Source organism: Rhinatrema bivittatum, chromosome 1 (genome assembly GCF_901001135.1).
Source record: "Rhinatrema bivittatum chromosome 1, aRhiBiv1.1, whole genome shotgun sequence".
Classification (NCBI taxonomy): Eukaryota; Metazoa; Chordata; class Amphibia; order Gymnophiona; family Rhinatrematidae; genus Rhinatrema; species Rhinatrema bivittatum.
Window position 1 is genome coordinate 479,414,985 of NC_042615.1, and position 14,835 is coordinate 479,429,819.

At 44.1% G+C, this 14,835-nt stretch overlaps 1 protein-coding gene across 1 annotated transcript in view; it reads left to right on the forward strand.

The window, feature by feature from the left end:
- The first annotated feature begins 3,952 nt into the window (after positions 1-3,952).
- HACD4 (3-hydroxyacyl-CoA dehydratase 4) overlaps positions 3,953-14,835 on the forward strand; it is a 34,912-nt gene continuing 24,029 nt past the window's right edge. Inside the window, exons 1-2 of the mRNA XM_029606898.1 lie at positions 3,953-4,013; positions 12,983-13,258. The gene's annotated coding sequence lies outside the window, so the exon portion shown is untranslated. The remainder of the gene's footprint in view (positions 4,014-12,982; positions 13,259-14,835) is intronic.

The following is a 14,835-nucleotide window of genomic DNA, read 5'->3' on the forward strand; positions in this document are numbered from 1 at the left end:
ACCCCCATCTCTTAGGGTTACCCTAGACAGCATCACAACCACCACCCAGTATGCTCCTCTGTATCTTCAGTTGCTGGTGTCTCCATAGCACCATCCTCTGGGCTCTCCATGGACTCTTCCTCACAGTTCTCTGCAGTGCCTCCCTCTAGGCTCTGTGGTTTTCTCATCTGTAAATTCTGCAGTGCTTCCCTCTGGGCTGTCCGCAGTTTCTACCTCTGTAAACTCTGGCCACTTGCCCATGCCGGTCGCTGGCTTCAGCATTGGGGTCTCCACAGCTTCACCCTCTGGGTTCTCGTGACATCTCTGACTTGTCTTTGCGTGCCCTATCTCTCTCTTGGCCTCTCAAGGTAGTTGTTTCTTGACTCCTGGTAGTGTTTGGGTACCCTACAGGGTCTTCCTCAGGACCTCATGTAGTGCCAACTCACCTTCTCACTACTTCCTCCACCTAGGCAGTCTGTGTTGCCCTTTCCAGGGCTCTCTGTGATACCTTTCTCAGGGTTCTTCACTGCCCACTTCTCAGGGCTACTTATGAGAGCAGACTCTGTACTCCCAGTAGTGTTTGGGCACCCTACAGGGTCTTCCTCAGAACCATCTGTAGTCCTCTAGGTAATCGGTGTTGCAGCTCATTGGCCACTGCCAGCCACTCATCCAGTTCCTCTATGAGCTGTTGGTACTCCTTATCCAGCCAGTCTAGGAATTCACTTTCTTGCCTGGCCTGGACCCTTGGGAATGAGTTCCCTCACTTGATTACCCTGGCTGGCCTTTCCAGCTGCCAAACCTTGAGCCTCAGGTCCTCCCTCTGACCCGGCTCTTGGGACTGGGGAAGTCCTACTACACAGAAATACATGCTGTTCTTTCCTTCCAGCCCTCTGGCTACTTTTGCTCCACTGGTTGCTGCAGTACCCTGATTGCGCCACTCCATATTTTCCTGTGGCTGCACACCTCAAACTGCAGAGTAGCTTGCTTGCTGGAAGAGGGCCCTACCTTGTTTCCATTCACTGCACTCACAGCCCACTCTGGCAGCTTTTCCAGAGCCACACCCTGTTCGGCTCAGCCTTGCTGCACCAGTTTTTCTTCCTCTTTTTTTTCTTAAGGCAAAAAAAGTATTAAAAAAAAAAAGCCTGCATAACCAACTATGACTAAATCACTTTTAATTCCTGTCTACCTCCAGCTGGGTTTCTCCCATTAGCAGATACACACCTACCATTTCCTGGCTGTCCCTGCAATCAGACTGACTCATAGTTTCTTTTCTATCTGAAACTTTTAAATTTTATTGTTTTTTTTTCTTCAGTGCAGCTTCTGGGTCACACCCTTTTACAAGTTACCATGCTCTGTGCACCCCTGTGCTCTGTACTTTGTTTTAGAGCTGCAGGTCCCCTGTGTTCTATATTATGTTTAGAACCACAGGTCCTCTTCACAACTCTCTGTATTCCAGACACTTTCCTCTTTGGAGGCTGGGGGGTTTTTTCAGTGCAAAGCTTTAGAAAAAATCCCATGCATGATATCATATGTGGGAACCAAGCAGTGATTCTCACAGGCCTGAAGACAAACTAGTCTGATTCCAGACTTTCTTAAAATAGTATATTTTTATTAAGCTTCACACATGCACACCAGTAGACTGTTTTCCCTTCAGAACAGTGTACTCTACTTACAGTTCATTACTGCTTCCCTCGTGAGCTTGTCTTGTTCAGAAGGGAAGTCTCACTAGCAGGCAGTAAAGATGGAAATGTGATAGGCAACTGCTTTTAGCATATTACTCCTGGGGGAATTCTGTGCAATAAAATTGAAAGTTCTGCACCAAAAAATTAAAAATTCTGCACACACATTTTCTAAATTCTGCAAAATTCTGTACATTTGTCAAAACACAATTTTATTTTTTTTTTTTTTTGCAAATTATCATTCTGCATTTCAGTGCAATCCAGTATTTATCCGAAAATCCCTAAGTATAGAATCACTTCTCATATCCTTAACAGATTACCTCATCGTGGGCCTCGATAAAGGTCAGGCCTACCTACTGATACTCCTCGACCTATCGGCTGCCTTTGATACTGTTAATCACTCCCTCCTCCTAATTCAACTAGCGAACATTGGAATAACAGGCTCTGCTCTTGCTTGGTTCAAATCATTCCTAGGAAACAGAGGATACAAGGTCAAAATACACAACAAAGAATCTCAGTTTTATCCTTCCTCGCTAGGAGTTCCGCAGGGTTCCTCCCTTTTGCCCACGCTCTTTAATATTTACCTCCTCCCCCTATGTCAACTATTAACCAAACTGAACCTCAAATACTTTCTGTATGCGGATGACGTCCAGATCGTCATCCCTATCAAAGAATCCCTCACAAAAACTATTAAATTCTGGGAAAATTGCCTGCTACAAATAGACAACCTCCTCTTCAAGCCTAAATCTAATCCTAAATTCTTCAAAAACCGAACTTCTTCTAATTTCCCCTGAAAACAACAACCTCACCTCAAATCTACCAACTGGCTTTCAAACATCACATGTAAGAGACCTAGGGGTTATTGACAATCGGCTAAATCTAAAATCTTTTATTAATCAAACTACCAAGGACTGCTTTCATAAACTTCACGTCTTAAAAAGAATAAACCACTTTTTCACTTCCATGACTACAGAACAGTCTTGCAATCAATAATCTTCTCTAAATTAGATTATTGCAATTCCATTCTATTAGGTCTCCCGTCTTCTCACACTAAACTCCTCCAGATGGTTCAGAACACGGCGGCCAGAATCCTGACAAACACAAAAAAAAAGAGACCACATATCTCCTATCCTCAAAGACTTGCACTGGTTGCCAGTTCACCACAGAATCTTATACAAATCCATTACCACCATCTACAAAGCTATCCATCAACTCTCTCCGCTCAACCTTCAAATCCCATTAAAAAAATATACCTCCGCCAGACCAATCGAGTCCTACAGAGACTCACTACAGATTCCTCCACTCAAAACCTTTCAGCACATAACTCTCAGAGACAGAGCATTCTCCACAGCAGGACCTACTCTATGGAACTCCATCCTACCAGAACTGAGACAGGAACCCTGTCTTCCAACTTTCAGGAAAAGACTTAAAACCTGGTTATTTATGAAAGCATATCCAGAAACCAACTGAACCTTAATTCATCTTAATCAACTCTGACCACCCAACAGGCTAATCAATAACTTTGCCAGGTTTGGGCAGTTTTCGTTCTTCTGTTAAATTAATATCAACTCTTCACTGTTCCAAGTTGTATTATGTCCCTGTTATATTGTAACTGCTACTTTTTCTGTTGCACTTGTTAATGTTATTATTATTCTCCCTTTCTGCACACCTTGTTTATTGTAAACCGGCATGATGCGATTTCCATCGCGAATGCCAGTATAGAAAAAACTCAAATAAATAAAATAAACAAATTTACATTTTTCTCACTTAGCAAGAGTCTGTAGTGTCCTAGGCATACCAATATAACATTGCGCCCCACTCAACCCTCCCTGAGTTAAAAGTGCCCTTCTTACAGTGGTAAATAGAGAGTCATGTTCTCCTTTGTACACTTCTCTCTTTTAGGAGCTAGGTTGTGAGCCCATGCTGCCATTTTAAATGGCTTACCCGGCTATAGGGGACATTCCGGGATGGGGTGGGGGGCAGAGTTAGCCGCTTAACTCTGGTTGGCCCGTAGGGCTCTCATAAGTTAGCTGGTTAGGCATAACTGGCTAACTTTAGGATAGCTGGGTATTCAGTGTCGCGGCCGGCTGAAAATGGACCTCAGAAAAACTGTCTTTATCAGAGAATGAGGAACTATATTTTCTCTAGTATAAGCAAAGACATGCAGCCAATGAACACCTATGTGCTCGCCTCTTGTCATCTATTTTCAGGTAGTGCCGTATGTATGTGAAAGGCCCCCAGAATGGGCTCTGTCGCTGGAGTGTGGCCTGAGAAAGAGTGGAGGAGGCCTGTGACGCGTTCCTGACTTGTTCCTGTTGTAAATGCTTTGATGATGATTTGATTGGGAAAATACTGGTAAGGCAATTACTGTGAACAGGCACAAGATGGATGCCTATGTACCTTGAATTAAAGTTGGTAGTGGCCTTTTCTATTTTCCCTTGACGCAGATGTTTTTGAAACATGGTCAGGATGCAGTAACTACTCTTCTTGCTGATTAATCTTCAGTTGAGTATTTTATGCTAAATAATAATTTCTAAAAAGTGGTTTTAAAAATTAGGAGTGTAATTTTAGACTTTATGATTATATTATTTGATTTTTCACCATTTTCTAAAGGTGTGATTCATGTGCATAACATTCTCCCTCCACTAAGTAGGGTGAACATTTACACGAAAAGGGACAGATTTTCAAAGGGGTACACGCATATCTATTAAAATCCGGCGTACTCTTGTTTGCGCAGGGTTGAGCGAACAAAAGTACGCCTGCCCGCTTCTATTAGGATCTGCCCCAAAGTGTGTTTCATTGACTTGTAACATTTATTATCTTGACTTTGCCTGTTGCATGATTACTTCCAGTAATGAGCTTATATCTGGTTTGTTTGTGTTTTTACATTAAAAATGGACACTGCTGTATGAATTTTGGAGCAATCGGCATTACCAGTGAGACTGCAAGCTTGGATGTCTGAGAGAACAAGATAACACATGTTCCTTGAAGCAGAGGAGCATAGGATCATGACAAATTTTTAATCTACAAGGAGGAAGACCAGCAATACATTAGGAGGATCCAATATTTATCACAGATTAAGATTTTATTTGCAGTCAAAGTTTTAAAAAAAAATTATTTTGTAGATACTTGCAGAATGGTTATAGCTTGGAACAATTAGGTAAAAAGGTTTTTTTTGTTGTTGTTGATCCTCAGCTCCCAGTATGATGGCATAAATCAAATGTTAACGTGGCTTGGGGAGATATATGAATATGTTATAAGCAGACAGTGTCCTTGTGTGTCAGTGAATGAAAGATTTGAATGTCAGGAACGTGATGAGGTCAGTGACGTGTCATAGTGTCTCATTAAAGGCTGAAAAATAATCAATGGCGTCGTTACTTCAGCCAGTCAAAGAATATATAGTGATCAAATCCTTAGAGATAATACGCACACTAGGCTTATTTTAAATAGCATGCGTGCACTTGCATGGATGATTTAAATTTCCAGTGTGTGTGTTAGCTCGCACCAGGGCACTCGTTGTAAAGTTACTATCTAAGCTGGTACCTGAGGCAGTGGAGCAACTTTTCCTCAAGAAGCATCTGTGGAAGAAGCAGGATCTGTGTCCCGACTTTCCTGGTGCTTAGCCCGCTGATCTGACCATTAGGGTCAACTGGTCCACTTCAGCGAATGCTGGTAGAGGCATCACCGAGGAAGCAACCTTTGGATTTAATTACCTTTCCAGACCCAGGCTCAGGGTGACTTACAGCTCAGGTACAGGGTAGTAAAAGTAACCTTCTGAAATTGAATAGTTACTGCAAGGGAACAGGAAGCTTAGGAGTAGACACCAACTTGTCAGTTCAGAACAGAACATGCTTAAGTTGTAAAGTCATTTTTCCCTGTACATTTATGTGGAGAAAATGGACACTAACCAGTAACAGAGTAGATTTGGCCTAACGTCATAGGGAAGCCAGGCAATGGCAACACAACTGTCTCATGTTTCCAAAGTGCCATTCAGCTTCAGAGGAATGCTTTCAAATGTCATCTTTGATAACTGCTAAATATTTAAGAGATCTTTCTCGTGATTTGCTTGAAATTAAATTCAGTTCACTTAGCTATGCATCAAAGATTTTTTGGGATCTCTTTGCTCTATGGCTGTAGGCTAGTTTTATGTTAGCTGTGTTACAATGGAGAGAAAAATGTAATCAATTGTTTACTGTCTGTGATTGAATTTTTGACTTTATTGATTTACTGTTGTAGCAGTAACAGCAAAAATATACTGCTATTGTTGTACAGTACAATTTTATCGGAAGGAATTCAATTTATTTACAAAATAAGAAAAAAAAAAGCAGAATCTAACACAACTAAATGTAAGCTTTTGGAGGGCAAGGATTATTACCTGAATTCTAAAAATGCTATAAGTTGCCTTGAACATTATTTGAAACGTCTGACTAAACATTCAAAATTACAACTTAACAAATGATATTCAAATGCTGCATTTTCCCCCTATTTTGACTTTCTTCTTCTTTTGTCCTATGTGACAGCTATAGTATAAGGGATGAATTCTTTTTAATATTCTCATTCCAGGAATTGAAAAAATTCCTTTATTCTGAAAATATCTGAGCAAATACAATTTGCTTTACAAGTGAAGGTCCCTGGGCCTCCTGACAGCTTGTGTGTTCCTGCACTTGGACGCTCTTATCTTGGTGTGCCAGCTGACTGGAAGGTCGCAGCTTCCTTTAGTTGTGGCCGGCTTATGTCCCAGTTTATTCCTGCTTGATATGACACAACAGAAAATATGAAAACTTAGGACTGCTGTTAGGGACCACGTGGAATGTTTGTGTAGAAGTAATGCTGTTCATTCAATATAAAGGGGCCAAGATCTGGATCACAAAAACTACCATGCAAAGAAGCATAGCCCAGGGAGGGGGATGGGGTGACCCAATCTAGGGAGGGGGGGGGCAGGGTGGATCAATCCAGGGAGGGGGATGGGTGGCCCAGTCCAGGGAGGGGGCGGGGTGGCCCAGTCCAGGGAGGGGGATGGGTGGCCCAGTCCAGGGAGGGGGGTGGATCAGTCCAGGGAGGGGGATGGGGTGGGTGTGGAGTTTGTTTTTTAGTTCTTGATCCCCAGTTGGATCTTATTGTTCACACTAAAGTTGGATGGAACAAAAATCACTCAAGTCCCTGTCCTGGTCAAACTTAAAATCAGGGTGAAAATAGCTTAGTTTCTCCCAGGAGATTTGGACTTATATAGGTGGACAGAGGCCAAACATCAGGTTTTCTTGACTATATCTGCTGTCATAAAAGAGGCCATTTGGTTGCTGGTTATGCTGTTTCAAAACACTCAAACTCATTTGGAAAAAAACAGTGAGAGGCGTTTGGAGTATGCAGGAGGTGGAGTCAGCACACGTTCTCCATTACTGGGCTCCGCTTCACCTCTGCTCCTAAAAACACAGAGGGTTATTTACTCGCCTAGATATGCAGCTTTTATTCACCTCTACCCCCAACTATATTTGCTGTTTCATAAGGAAGGAATAATTCATCAGGGCATCCTTTTGCCCGCATATCTCCCACTTCATATGGGAGGGAAAAAAAACTTTAAAAAAAATGTTCCTTCCATGGAAAATCATGGGGAACTGTGCCGGGCCCCCCTCTATCCTTTTAGTCTGTCAGATTCCATTAAAATTAAATCATACAAACGGATCTCAGAAAAGGATTGAACTAGACCCTCTCTGAAGGTCTTTCTTGCGGTTTGTAAGGAGACAGTGCCTCAAGGACTGCAGTACATCACAGCATTTGTCTGTTGAAAAGCAGCTTTGATAGTCTCTGGCCAGCATCCCACTACACTCACTAACCCCACATAACCCCCTCCTACCCCCCCCAGTATTCAGACATCCTCCTCCCACTGGCATCCACACACACCTACACTACACGCACACTCCAGCATTCACATCACACACCCACACATCACATCACACACCCACACACAGGAGGCAGAAGCAATGCAAACATGTGAAAAATGATTAAATCAGAAAACAGGCAAATAATGCAATATTCATAGTGTTCCCTCTTCCTAGATGGGGGTGGAGATGATCATGTCCCGCTGCCTCCTTGTGAGGAAGCTGAAAGGCCAGCGCATCCTAAACTGTGGGTCGGGACCCTTCATAGGGTCACAGCACCTTCAGCTGGGGGTCATGAGCGCCCCAAATGGCAGCACTTTCCGGGTGCCAGAAGCAGCAGCAGCATTAGTAGTGGAAGGCAGCAGGGGGGGGGGGCTTGAAGGGCCAGCACGTACTCCCAGGTTCTGCAGTGGTCCTGTCCTCCCCTGTGGGAACAGGAAGCCCTGCATGAGGAGGAACTGGGCCCAGTGCAGGGCCTGTGAACGTGTGCTGGCTCATAGGCCTGTATTGACTTTCACTGCTAACGATGCTGCTGCTGCTTGCAGTCATGAATGGAGGGAAGGGCTGGGTGTGCATGGGCCAGAGAAGATTGCCACTGCTCCTCTCTCTTTATGCACCACTGAACCTACCCAATGCAACCCCTTGGCTGAGATCCTACTGGGGAGTCCAAGGGCATGCTTCCATTTTAAAGGTTTAAGGTATCCTCTCCTCTGATACTTTTCCGTAAGCCCGCTACATCCCAGGATTCACTATCAGAGGTGTGTGTGTGTGTTGCAGGGGGAGGATTACTCGCCAAGGCCCTAAGTGTTGTTATTTCAGTCTTTGATATTTACAGTATAAAGCCTGCTGGTCTGAAGATGTGGTTCCATCCTAGCTTTATTGATACTTGATTTTGAATTGGAAGTAAATCATTTACAGGTCCTTGTTCAATACAGTCCATTACGTAATCCTCTTCCAATAAATCTGTGACTCTGTACAGATGGTTTTTCTTTCCACATCCCATCCTAATTTTAGGGACAATATTGGAGCTTCCTCCTAAATTGCTGGTTGCAATACTTGAATTGGTCTAGATGGCATAATTCAAAGTCCCATTTCTCATACCTTGGTTCAGATATCTTGAGAAGGCTTCTTACTGTTTCTCCAAGCTCCTCAGTTCTCTTGATGATCCCTCGCTGGCACCTCCCAACTCCTCTCCAAAATATCTGGATGATATTTCAAGTGATTAGCACCAGATGGCTGACACTGTTCTCCTTTTCTCCCTCTCCTCCTTCTCCCCAAGGACATGGATAGATGTTCCAGATTCCTTGTTCAGCCTACAGATGATGGAGTCTAAGTTCCTCTGGAAAGGGGAATTTAGGTGGAAAGCAAGAAATAAGACCAGACTCAAAAAATGCAAACAAAAAAGGAAGGATGGATGGATGAAACTTTCTTCTACCAAACTTCACAAAAAAAGGGGGGGGGGGGAACTATCCTTAAACAAAAGGAAAAGGGAGTATCCTTTTCTACTTTACATATCCCAGACCTTAATCTGTAAGGCCCACAAATCTGTTTCCCTAATATTAAAAGAAAGGAAAAACAGTAACGGGCACAGCAGCTGCTCCCGTTTCTTAGATAGTTTAAAAATCCACACTCTAAGATGATGTTTCTGGTTTTTATAGAACCAGGACATAACCCATATAGCAACCCATACTGGGAAAATGTAAACCAATGGGGATCCGTCTTCACTACCTACCTGATGGTAGCAGAGTTCCAGGGAGACTCTACACCAAGAAAAAAGGTTGCCCCTGTCATCAGCCCTCCCTCTCTTCTCACCAGTTCTCATCTACCTTTCACCTAGGGCCCAAAGGGAAATACTGCTCAGGCCCTCATCCCGAGGGATGTTTAGAGAAGGGTCTTTTTGAAGGGCAGGATCAGATGCAGGAGGAGTTGCAACAGCTGGAAAGGGATTAGCTATGGAGGGTGAATGAAAGAAGATTGAATGGGGGGGGGGGGTGAGAGGGGATGTGAGAAGAGTTGGAGAGGAGGATGTGAGGCTAGGAGATAGAGTTGCTAACCGGCTCAAGATTTTCAGGACAGGTTCACTGCTGGGGCTATGGGGCTGGGAGATGAGGTCCGAGGGCAGGGGGTGGCGCTGCTGTGCTACTCTCAGAGGTTTGCAAGGGAGGGCAGCATGGCACTGGCACTGAATCAGGGCCTAGAGGAGGCAGCAGACCAATCTGTCCCTGCACATGCTGGTTAAAAATATACGAAGAAAAAAAAAAAGTATGAAAGTGTAAGACCCCCTTTCCCTCCATTTCCTGGAATGCACTTACGTATGATCGCAGCAATAGCAACAAAGTTATCAACAGGTTCCGCTATATATGCATATCAACAACATGGGTACTAACGTGAAAATGCATAGGCAGCATATCCATATATAGCGGAACCTGTTGATAACTTTGTTGCTATTGCTGCGATCATACGTAAGTACTGGTATGTTTTGCATACCCATGAAGTTTTTCATGAGATTCCACTAATTGCATATAGCAGAGGTAGAAATCTATGTGATCTGCTCACCCACTCGTCCACACAGATAGATTCTGACTTTCAATCTGAAGGTCCTCTTGGACATTGGGCTTGTGGCAAATGCACCGTATGCCCCCAATCGTTGGATGGAACCGCATGGACTGATAAGGCCGGACAAACCTATACGGCCTGATTTCATTCAAATTGCGCTACCTCTCACGTTATATATACCATTGTGTATCCATGCATAAAGATTTACGTGGGGAGGACTAAGCACGCCATCAGAACACGGCTCACTGAACATCGTAGCTGCCTAAACACGGGTAAAATTAATGCCCCCATTGTCCAGCACTGCTTAGATATGAAGCATCTCTTTGTGGATTTGAGGTGGCGAATCATTGACCGGATATATTTGACAACACGTGGGGGTGATCCACAGAAGATTCTCTATCTCCGCAAACAACGTTGGATTTTCCAGCTTAATAGCATGCACCCCGATGGTCTTAATGTAGCCATTGAATGGTATAAGAACATAAGAAAATGCCATACTGGGTCAGACCAAGGGTCCATCAAGCCCAGCATCCTGTTTCCAACTGTGGCCAATCCAGGCCATAAGAACCTGGCAAGTACCCAAAAACTAAGTCTATTCCATGTAACCATTGCTAATGGCAGTGGCTATTCTCTAAGTGAACTTAATAGCAGGTAATGGACTTCTCCTCCAAGAACTTATCCAATCCTTTTTTAAACACAGCTATACTAACTGCACGAACCACATTCTCTGGCAACACATTCCAGAGTTTAATTGTGCGTTGAGTAAAAAAGAACTTTCTCCGATTAGTTTTAAATGTGCCCCATGCTAACTTCATGGAGTGCCCCCTAGTCTTTCTACTATCCGAAAGAGTAAATAACCGATTCACATCTACCCGTTCTAGACCTCTCATGATTTTAAACACCTCTATCATATCCCCTCTCAGTCGTCTCTTCTCCAAGCTGAAAAGTCCTAACCTCTTTAGTCTTTCCTCATAGGGGAGTTGTTCCATTCCCCTTATCATTTTGGTAGCCCTTCTCTGTACCTTCTCCATCGCAATTATATCTTTTTTGAGATGCGGCGACCAGAATTGTACACAGTATTCAAGGTGCGGTCTCACCATGGAGCGATACAAAGGCATTATGACATTTTCCGTTTTATTCATCATTCCTTTTCTAATAATTCCCAACATTCTGTTTGCTTTTTTGACTGCCGCAGCACACTGCACCGACGATTTCAATGTGTTATCCACTATGACACCTAGATCTCTTTCTTGGGTTGTAGCACCTAATATGGAACCCAACATTGTGTAATTATAGCATGGGTTATTTTTCCCTATATGCATCACCTTGCACTTATCCACATTAAATTTCATCTGCCATTTGGATGCCCAATTTTCCAGTCTCACAAGGTCTTCCTGCAATTTAACACAATCTGCTTGTGATTTAACTACTCTGAACGTTGCTATGATTACCCTAGCAACAGCATACATCATTTCCGGTTTAGCAGTGGATCCCATTGGTTAATCATCTCTTTAAAAATGGCGCTAAAGCGGCCCCTCTGGAAGAGGAGAATCATTACTGCTTGGATATGCTGCCTATGCATTTTCACGTTAGTACCCATGTTGTTGATATGCATATATAGCGGAACCTGTTGATAACTTTGTTGCTATTGCTGCGATCATACGTAAGTACTGGTATGTTTTGCATACCCATGAAGTTTTTCATGAGATTCCACTAATTGCATATAGCCCAGGGGCGTTTTGGGGGCGTGGCTGAGGCCTCCGAAATCGCTCCTGGGCCGGGCAATCGCGCAGCAGTGGCCAATCGGCGCAGGCGTAACTTTCACGATAAAGGTAGGGGGGTGTAGATAGGGCTGGGGGGGTGGGTTAGGTAGGGGAAGGGAGGGGAAGGTGGGGGGAGGGAACAGGTAGCGCGCGTAGGGCTCGGCGCGCAGAAGGTGCACCCCCCTTGTGTGCGCCGACCCCGGATTTTATAAGATGCGCGTATCTTATAAAATCCGGCATACTTTTGTTTGCACCTGGTGCGTGAACAAAAGTACGGGCAGGCGTACATGTATAAAATCTACCCCATAATTTTTAACTGTGTACATGGAGAGAGCAGGAGGCAGGGGTGCAAGGGTATCAGATTTGCTTAGGGCACCTAATACTTTTGCACCAGAAATGGGTTCCTGGGAAGGGGGTGAAGACCTGGAGGGAAGAGGGTGTCAGATTTTAATGTTTAGGTCGTTGGAAGGAGCTGGGCTTTTTTTTGGCCAGGCCTGAACCAGAGACTGAATGAAGTGTGTGTGTTTGGTGGGGGGAGCAACACAATAGTAGTTTGCACAGGATAGCAAAAGAGCTAGCATTGGCCCTGACTGATATTATAATACTCTAATTAATATTGTAATATTCACACTGTTGCCTTTTCATAGGTGGAGTTTGTGGCTGGGTGAGTCCCAGGGGGTTAGGGCTGTTTTGGTATGGTAAGCTGTTTACACAAGGCATTGATTTTCTATTTTGCATGGTTTTGTTTTGTACGACAATGTCCAATAGTGGAGGGCGTTTTTGTGGCTGTTATTGAGGTGACATCAGCATTCAAATTTTCTTTTTGGTACAGGGAGCACAAAGGGAAAATTCTCTCCTCCCATTCCTCAAGGTCTGCCCTGTCAGTCTGGATTTTAGGGGATGCACAATGAATATGCATTAGATATACTTGTGTACACAATCTCCAAACCCAACTAAAACATTTTATTATGGATTAAAAAAAAAGTGTAAACTGGAATTCATGCATCCAAATTTGAAAGCATTTGAACATTTTTTTTAAAGGCAAAATAATAATGATGCCAATTTTTTTTTTTTTCAAAGAGAAAGATGAAATTTATATTTGCCTTCTCATTTTTGATAACTGTTCAAGGGAAGAAAGCCACTGCATACCGAAGTTGGCTGAAGCCCCAGACGGACAAGTAGCACCACTCAACCTCCAGCACCCTGCCTGTAGTCTCTTCTGGCCCTGCCCTCCTCCCACCACAGGGGCTGGGCCCGCCTTTTTCCTTCTGAAGAGCAAACAGCTGCTAGTGCAGGGCTGGATCGTCCTTTCCACTCCAGGCACAGGGCAGCCACCCCCAGACAGACACCAGGACTGCTCACCCACTTCTGCCAGCACTGCCCCTCGCTCACTCCAGGCAGGAAGGTAAACAAAGTACTTTTTGCAGGGTATAGACAAATAAGCTGTCTATGTGGAAGATGCATGCTTCCTTGCAGTTTCTCCTGTGTGCAGTGCTAATGCTGTAAGATGCAGCCGGATGACAGGAAGGGGCGTACTGTAGCTTCAGGGCAAGGGACAGAGTTCGCGCTCAGTAAAATTCAGCCTATTGTTAAAGGCATGCAAGTAAGTTGGGCATTGGGAAGTTCTTTGTATGCATAAACAAACAAACAAAAAAATCTGTCGCCCCGTTTTCTGTTGCACAAAAAAAAACTTTTGAAGAATGAAGTGTTAAGATGGTAGATGATTATAACGGCGGTGGTGTTGTCAGTTTTGTGCTAGACACACTGGGGCTAATTTTCAAAGGAGTTGCACGTGTAAATATAACAGACTACCATAGCAATTTTCAAAAGCCATTTACTCGAGTAAATCCTATAGACAATTGAATGGCCTATACTGTAGCAATTTTCAAAAGCCCACTTGAGTAAAGCGCATTTACTCCAGTAAAACCCAGTTTTAATCGAGTAAATGCTTTTCAGAATCAGTCATTGCCAATTTAAGCACAGCAGCTCAAAGGCAACTGGACCCTACATGGTAAGGGGTAGATTTTCAAATGTGCGCACACATGGACGCCCAATTTTATAACATGCGCGCGTATGTTATAAAATCGGGGGTTGGTGTGCGCAAGGGGATGCACACTTGTGCATCCTGCGCACGCCGATGCTCACTGCCTTCCTCAATTTCCTCCCAGTCCGCTCCGAAATTGGAGCGGACTGGGAGGGAAGTTCCCAACCCCCTACACTAACCTCCCTGCTCCCTAGCCCTAACCTAGCCTCCCCCAAATCTTTATTTTACCTTGTGTGCCTGCCTCGGGGCAGGCCCAGGATGTGCGCACGGGCAACCTGCCGGGATGCGATCCCCCAGCACAGCGGAAAATGGCTGCTGTGCCGGGCGCTTCTAGCCACACCCCATCCCCCGGACCACCCCATCCCCTCCCCCTCCCCCGAAGCCCCGGGACACATGCGCGTGGCTGGGCCTTTGAAAATAGGCCCGGCCCGCATAGGCGTTTGAAAATCTGGTCCTAAGTCTGCAAGTGAGACCAGTATTAACACAATGACACGCTAAACTGAAGAAATTGTGTTGATATTGTAAGTTCTACATAACAAAGGTTATGGTCATATTTGTCAACATTCTAACAATTTCAGTCCGGTCATTTGATGTACTGGAGAAGTGGAAGGGAAGACAGATTGGAGGAGGTTAGCCTGCCGAGGGTTGTTAAGCAGGAAGGTTAGCCAAAGGCTAACAGTCAGTGATTTTGTATCATGAAGAATACAAATTACAACTTCTTTCCCATGTTTTCTGGTATTTAAATTTTTTTATTTTTTTTTTTTTTACATTCATTACAGGAACGGTAACGTTAAAACGAGTTTCCGGGCGCCCATGCACACGCCTATGGCCGCACAAGCACACATACACTGGAATTTTAAGTTGTGTGCACAGTTACATACGTATAATTTAAAGTACGCTTACCTCGTGTATGAGAGCTTCTAATTTTAAGTGGTTAA